Source organism: Eriocheir sinensis, chromosome 37 (genome assembly GCF_024679095.1).
Source record: "Eriocheir sinensis breed Jianghai 21 chromosome 37, ASM2467909v1, whole genome shotgun sequence".
Taxonomy (NCBI): domain Eukaryota; kingdom Metazoa; phylum Arthropoda; class Malacostraca; order Decapoda; family Varunidae; genus Eriocheir; species Eriocheir sinensis.
Window position 1 is genome coordinate 9666965 of NC_066545.1, and position 8180 is coordinate 9675144.

The 8180-nt window shown below is 47.9% G+C and overlaps 1 long non-coding RNA gene across 4 annotated transcripts; it reads left to right on the forward strand.

The window, feature by feature from the left end:
• Positions 1-6402: 6402 nt before the first annotated feature.
• LOC127008445 (uncharacterized) lies at positions 6403-7496 on the forward strand. Of its 4 annotated transcripts, XR_007761092.1 has the most exons (5): positions 6535-6683; positions 6752-7013; positions 7077-7139; positions 7203-7333; positions 7402-7482. It is a non-coding gene; the product is annotated as an uncharacterized LOC127008445 (long non-coding RNA). The 4 variants fall into 4 exon arrangements; XR_007761091.1 differs by lacking the exon at positions 7077-7139 and having other exon boundaries at positions 6403-6683; positions 7402-7496; XR_007761089.1 differs by having other exon boundaries at positions 7077-7333.
• The last annotated feature ends 684 nt before the right edge of the window (positions 7497-8180 follow it).

Here is an 8180-nt window from a genome sequence, read left to right on the forward strand (position 1 = left end):
TAACAGGTGGAAAATGATAGGCCCAGGTAGAGTGTGTGTATTTGGTTACTGCAACACACACACACACACACACACACACACACACACACACGTCGCCTGCATATCACTTACACAAGGTAGTGGAGTCGGCAAGGGACATATGGAGGGGGGGGGGTCGAAGGTCAGGGGGCAGGAGGCGAGGGGGGAAGAGGGGGGGGGGTTGGACATTAATTTCGGATCAACGAAGCCAAAGTGAATATTGAGCCCTCCTTCTCCCCCCTTTGCCCCCCTCCCCCCTTGTCACCCCACCTGTTCCATCTCCCTACCTTGTTCTCTCTCCCTTCCTATTCTATGTCCTTTCCTCCCTCTTCTATCTCCCTCCCGTTTAGTTTTCTCCCTTCCCTCTTGTTTTTGTTCTTCTCCCATCCAGTTCTCTTTCCCTTCCTCCTGTTATACATCCTCATATGCTTCTCTTTCCCTATTGTATTATCTTTCTTTCGTTTTCCTTCCTCCTTTTTCTTACATAACTACATTTTCTCCCCTACGTTCCTCCCTTTTTTTCCTTTCTTGCCTCCCATTCCCTCCCTTTTCTATCTCTTTTGCCCACTTCTCCCCTACCTCCTCCACTTGTCCCTTCTTTCCCTGTATCCTACCTACCTGGTTCTTCCTTTTCTGCCACTTCCTTACTCCTCATCTACTCTCTTCTTCCCATACCATTCCTTCCCTACATATCCCTTCCCCATCTGCCTTTTCCTCCCATACCATTCCCTTTCCATCTCTCCCTTCCTCCCTTACCATTCCTTCCCTCCCTCTCTATCTCGCCCTTCCTACCACTCCCTCCCTACCTCTCCCTGCCTCCGTTTCCTCCCCTTCTTCTCTGAATATTGAGATGCAAATTGACAACCGGCCATGAAATGAAACCCGAGACGCCGCCGAATATGAATCAACTTGGTCGGGACATTGGCCACAGGAGAAGGAGGAGGAGGGGGAGGAGGAGGAGGAGGAGGAGGAGAAGGAGGAGGAAGGGAGGGAGTAGTCAGTAGGTACGTTTGGTCAAGAGGATAATGATGGAGGAAGGAAGGAAGGAAGAAAGGGAATCAGGAAGGAGGGAGTGAAGGAGGCAAAGAAGGAAGGACAGGAAGGAAGAAAATGGGATGATGGGAAATAGATTGCAAAGTTCAAAAGAGAAAGAAAAAAATAATAAACAGAAACTGAACACAGGGATAAAGAATAAAGAGGAGAGGGTGATAGAACTGGTCATGGAAGGGAGAGAAGTGGAAGAGGAAGAGAGAAAGAGGGAGAGAGAAGGCAGGAGGGAGTAAAGGCAAAGGGAGGTAGTGTGTGGGGGGGGGGGGTCAGACAGGCAGAGAGAGGGACATTGAAACCGCTTCCGATGTGTCAATATGAAGCCCTCGATCGCAAATATTAATGTCGCGTATAAGAGCGGCTCAAGGCTTCGGCCGAGATAGATTGCACGGATTGCAGGTAATAATAGAGGTGGAGGAGGTGAAGGGGGGAGGGGGGCAAGTGGAGGGAGGTGGAGGAGAGACTAATAGAACAGGTGGGTGGGAGTGGGAGGAATTGAATTGGTCGTGAGGGGGGAGGTGGAGGGGGTGTTCAGGCAAGGGATGTGATGAATGTGGTGAGTGGGTGGGTGGAAGGGTAGGGGGAAGGGGGGTGATAGGTGATGAGTGGGGTTTTGGGTGAGGATTAAGTGAAGGTTCGGATTGATTGTGGTGATGGTGGTGGTAGTGGTGGTGGTGAAGGAGGAGGAGGAGGAGGAGGAGAGAGAGAGAGAGAGCGGGGTCGTTTTGGAAATTCCCGTTGAAAAAGTGAAATAGTTAAAATACTTGTTCATCGGTGTCGTTATTCCTACGGTCTACATTTTTCACTTTTTTATCCATTTTGACTCCCACACACCCACACCCACACCCAAACCCACAGACACACACACACACACACACACACACACACACACACACACACACACACACAATTCAACATTCGCATATCCATCTCTCTCCATTTTACACTGTTAAAAATATATAGCAAGTCCATCATAGGCAGTCAGCCGAAATACAGTTTTCGTTTTTTCCAGTCCGAATTCTGTAACAGCCGCGTGCTTACCATTCCTGGACGCTCTATTTCAGTCAATAAAACAAGTAAGCGCCTTATGCCATCACATCAAATAGGCTCCCCACGCGCCTATGCAACCTGCACTTATTTTTAGGTAACCGTACTGAATTTAGAAAGGCGTACACACTCAGTAAAGGCAGGAAAAGGAAAATATATATGACCATGTAAAACACCGACACTGTGGGGAACTGGTTAGCATACCTAGCCACGAATCCACGGGCCGGGGTTCGAAATCCGGGCCGGGCAGTCGGCTTGCAGCTCACCCAGCTGTTCATCCTCCCTGACGGGACAATCAATAAATGGTTACTTGGGGAAAGCTTGGGAAAGTAAACTGGAAACACGAATGTCACACTTGCCCTGTGTCCATAGGTTCTTACCCACCATAAGCTCAAGGCCCAATGCGACGAAGAGCACCGAAGCTATGCTCAGCTACAATGTACGCCCCTAACTTTACTTTTGCAAACTTGGATGAGTCAAGGGTTGAGCTCTAGTCAAAGGGATAAGTTATTTCGGGATTTTTTTTTTTACCTATTTTGCCCATGTGATGTCTTATCTAATAAAAAATAAAACACTTCAACCGTCTAATAGAGTTTCGTCGTGTCTGGTAACTAATGGATCTCTAGACCCATCAGATGACGGAGATATTAGGTGGCTTTAAAATAACATAACGCGTGACTGTTATTGTACTGATGAAGACTAGCGCGGTGTTCATAGCAGCGGCGGTCCTGCTGGTGGCGGGAGCGGCACGAGGCTTCCCAGAGGTCCGCCCTAACTGCCCCGTGCTGGGGAACTGGACAGACCCTGAGGGCACCAAGCACATGTGGCTGTCGCTGGTGCCACACCCTGAGGGCGGGCTGGTGACGGAGGAGATGTCCCTCAACACCAGCACGACAATCATCCACCACGTGCTGACCCGCGCCGCCAACGACTCTATCCTGGGCACCGCCACCACGCCGCTGGTCTACTACCCCTCCAACCTGACGCGCCCCGACGGCCACGAGGAGCGGGAGTCCGTGGTGGTGCAGGCCAAGTGCGTCAACGACCTGCTGTGGGTGTCGGTGATCCCCGTCAGCGAGGAGAGCATCTACGGCCACATCTTGTCCTTCACCCTCCGTCGCCAGGTCTTTCCCGTGTTGAGCGAGGCGCCACCACCACCGCCGCCCTCTGCGCCTCACCCCCACCTGCCGCTCGGGACACAATCTCCTTCCAAGACTCCGCAGTTCATCCTAGTCAATGTTACCCTCCCGCAGCGCCAGGAGGACGACAACATATCCTACATGGAAGACTTACTGCAGCAGGAACACAAGGAAGACTCAGACGCCTCCTCTACAGCATCCGACAAGAACTCTCTTTGTGACCCTACATCGTCCTCAGGTCAAGATGAACCGCTGGAGTTCTGAAGGTTGGGGTCATTAGCGTTTTGAGGGCCTAGGATGGATGCTGCGGCGTTCCCTTCAAGTATATATTCTATTATGCATTAGAACAGGTGTTGAGGGAGACCGGGTTACTTCCTTTTATTCCCTTTCTTCTCCTCTTACCTTCCCCTCCCTCATCCCATTCTTTACTGTTCCTATCAAATATCTTCCCTTTCATTTGTATACTTTCATCTCGACGCATCCCATCCCCGTCTTTTGTCTCACCCATCACCCATTCCCTTATTCCCTAACTCATCTAGAGATATAACATTTTCCATCGTATGTTTTCATTAATTTAGAGAAGTAGTGGTGTGGAGAAGAAGTGGTTTTACATATACTTGAGAGAGAGAGAGAGAGAGAGAACTATACATTGTGCATTGCGTCTCCGATTTCCTTTTCTTCCCGTCCTAAGTCATGGCGAGGGGGAGTAATGGGGGGGTGAAATGAGATCGTGGGACAAATTACATGTTCGCCCCTGTCGGAATGCTTACTGGAGGAGCTGGTGGGGGGGAGGGGGGGGAGACTGCTGTGAGAGAGAGAGAGAGAGAGAGAGACTGGATTGCTTTTTTTTATTATCTGTACGGGGTCCATTGCCTCCCAGACTCTCTCTCTCTCTCTCTCTCTCTCTCTCTCTCTCTCTCTCTCTCTCTCTCTCTCTCTAACTCAAAACAGCCATTGGGTTTGGTATTATTATTAGATGTTGTTCCCAAATGGCCCTTTAAAGGCTTCTGGGCTGGACTTACACTCTTTATCCCTTTTCTTTCTTCCCTCTTCCTTTTTCATCCCTCCCTTCCCTCTCATTCTCTCATTTGGTTTCCTTTCTCCTCTTTCTTTTCTTGTTCAGTTCGATTCCCCTGAGCTCCATCTCCACCCACTTACCTTCCTACCCTACCCTGTCCTACTGTATCATACCTGCTTACCTGTCTTCATACTTACCTGGCTACCTATCTACCTTTCTACTTTTCCACTAATCTACCTATCACTTGCCTTCTTATACCTACCTAACTTTAGACTACCTAACCTATCTGACTAACTACTACTTCTTTCATCCCTTTCTACCTCCCTTCCTATCTACCTACCAGGGGTGGATCAAATACAATTGTATTTGTATTTGAATTGTATTTAAATACAATTTTAATGTATTTGTATTTGTATTTGTATTTTGACATCCAGAGAAAAAAGTATTTTGTATATGTATTTGTATTTTAGCACCCAGAAAAAAAGTATTTTGTATTTGTATTTTGGCACCCAGAAAAAAAGTATTTTGTATTTGTATTTATATTTCGAGTCAAAACCATTTGAGGAGGATAAATACTGTTAAGGAAATAGAAAAAGAAATAATGTTAAGCCGCGTTAAGGCGGAGGAGGAAACAGATGAAGGTTGAAGGCGAAGGAGGAAAGGATTAAGAACATAAGAACATAAGAACATAAGAACATAGGGAAACTGCAAGAGGCCGGGCGGCCTACACAGGGCAGCTCCAGAATCCCCCCCACTACTCACGATGGGTGAGGTGTAGTTTCAGGGGTTACAGGTAGAGGCTTGATCCTCGTTTTACCGGCGGTACTATGCACGTATAATCACGGGGAAAGCGGAGTAAGGAGAACATTAAGGTTGAAGGCGGAGGAAGAAAAAAATTAAGGGTGGGGAGTAAGGAGGAAATTAACCTCAGGTCACATGGAGGAGGAGTAGGAGAGGATTTAGGGAGTTACTGAGGGATGGGTGGCTCGGAAGAAGGATCCGCCCGCAAAAACGTGTGACGTCACGGAAATGGGAGGCATAGGGGATGAGATGTGAGTGAAGACGACGAGAGAGACAGTAAACCGATCTACTGCTTTAACTTGGCATATGCACTACAGTCACCTGTCAAAAAGAGGTTGCATCCATTTCTTGAGCGGACTGATGTCATTGCCAGGTTTAAGCTGGCATGGATGCCATGTAAGAAAATGCAAAAGGAAAAGGTTTCCAAGATTGTGGACCTAATTATTTCCGAGTCAACTCAGTCGACCTTGAAGAAGAAAACATTTCAAGAGAGTGAGCCTTTCGTCTTTTCGGCTGGCATGAGTGCAACACGACCTCGTCTTTTTGCCTACATGCCTCCAGCTGGGCAAATGATGGCAAGTGCATCAACAAATGACACTACAGTGGTGAAGGCAGAACTTGAAACGTACCTAGAAGAAGGTGTTTTGCCTTTTGATGTGAATCCACTGAGATACTGGCGTGTTGCAAAAAGCTTCAAAAATTTGAAGCACTTTGCCAAGAATATTCTAGGGTGCTGTGCAACAACATGGACGCCCCGGGAAGCATGTCACATCCACGAACATAAAAAAAAGTCCCCGCAGAGAAATTAAACAGCTGTCGTGATGATAACAGAAAAAGAGCAAAGGGCGGGAGGCGAGGGGGATGAAAGGGATGGAGGGAGATGAAGGGGAGGGAGAATGGAAAGGAAAGGGGGCTGATGAAGAAGTTTGAAAGAAATATATGTATAGAGAGCAAGGATGAAAGAAAGGGAGAAATATAATTAAATAAAGAAGATAAAAATAGAGGAACAGACGACTAAAGAGAAGTGGCAGCCCAATACAAATGTTAGGAAACTTTAGTGGGCCGTCCTCGTGAGTCAACACGCTCACTAGTGTTCTCCCTCAGCAGGTGTGTGAATGCAATGTACCTGAAAGACGTAAATTGGTGAACCAATTCTTACTATGTAAAATCAATCAATCAGTCAATCAGAGAAAGAAAATATAATTAAAAAGAAAAATTGGAAGTAAGAAAGAAAAGGGAAAAGGATGCTGCGCCGGAAGCCGCGGCGAGGATTCCTTATGATGCTTGTGCATCATAAGGAACCGATAAACGCGGTGACCGGCGCCTTCACGGCATTTATGATTAATTTTATAATCCAGTCTGGTAGTTTTAAGAAGCGAGTTCTTGCATCCGCCCTATTCGAATCGGCGGGGCGGTGGAGCGCCAGCGAGCCCAAGGTCTCCCAGGCGAGCATGGCAGGACTGGAGGGCTCCCGGCAGGGCGCCTCGGCGTCCATCGGGACCCCGACGGAGGTGCCGGAGATCTTTCGGCTACAACGCCGGGCAGGTGGGGCTCGTTAGCCGTGGTAGGCAATCTGCCTAGGAGAGCAAACTCCGAACAACAAACCCGGGCAGGTGAGGTTCGTTAGCCGTGGTAGGCAATTCACCTAGGAGAGCAAACTCCGAACAACAAACCAGGGCAGGTGAGGTTCGTTAGCCGTGGTAGGCAATTCACCTAGGAGAGCAAACTCCGAACAATAAACCCGGGCAGGTTGGGCTCGTGAGCCGTCATAGGTAATACACCTAGGAGAGCAAACTCCGAACAATAAACCCGGGCAGGTGGAGGTCGTTAGCGAAAGCAGTTCATCTAGGAGAGCAAACTCCGATTACAAAACCGGGCAGGTGGAGGTCGTTAGCGTGAGCAGTTCACCTAGGAGAGCAAACTCCGATTACAAACCCGGACAGGTGGAAGTCGTTAGCGAAAGCAATTCATCTAGGAGAGCAAACTCCGATTACAAACCCGGCCAGGTGGAGGTCGTTAGCGTGAGCAGTTCACCTAGGAGAGCAAACTCCGATTACAAACCCGGACAGGTGGAGGTCGTTAGCGTGAGCAGTTCACCTAGGAGAGCAAACTCCGATTACAAACCCGGGCAGGTGGAGGTCGTTAGCGAAAGCAGTTCACCTAGGAGAGCAAACTCCGATTACAAACCCGGGCAGGTGAGGTTCGTTAGCCGTGGTAGGCAATTCACCTAGGAGAGCAAACTCCGAACAATAAACCCGGGCAGGTTGGGCTCGTAAGCCGTCATAGGTAATACACCTAGGAGAGCAAACTCCGATCATAAAACCCGGGCAGGTTGGGCTCGTGAGCCGTCATAGGTAATACACCTAGGAGAGCAAACTCCGATCATAAAACCCGGGCAGGTGGAGCTCGTCAGCCGTCATAGGTAATCTGCCTAGGAGAGCAAACTCCGATCAATAAACCGGGCAGGTTGGGCTCGTTAGAGCCGTCATAGGTAATACACCTTGTGGTTCTCGTTAGATGTCGACAATCCACGTGATGGGAACACCAAAGAAAAGGAAAATAAAAAGGAACACCAGAAAAAGGAAAAAAATAGTAACAAAACATAAAGAAAAGAAAAGAAAAAACACAGATCATCCACCTTCAGGCCCTAACATCTCCAAAATTATGGGTGAGTCTTTTCTGGGGAGAAAGAGGCTCATCCAGACCAAAGAACATCAAAAAGGGATGATATAGAAAGGAACACCCAAAAAATGGGAAAGAGAAAAAAACATCGCAAAAGAAAAGTAACAACAATAACAGAACAACGTCAAGAAAAGTAACATACAAAGAAACATCATCCACCATTCGGCCCCAAACTAACATCACCAAAATTATGGGTGGGTCTTTTCTGGGGAGAAAGAGGCTCATCCAGACCAAAGAACATCAAAGAGGGATGATATTGAAAAGAACACCAAAAAATAGGGAAAAAAGAGCAAAAAAACATCGCAAAAGAAAAGTAACAGCAATAACAGAACAACATCAAGAAAAGTAACAAACAAAGAAACATCATCCACCATTCGGCCCCAAACTAACATCACCAAAATTATGGGTGGGTCTCTTCTGGGAGGAAA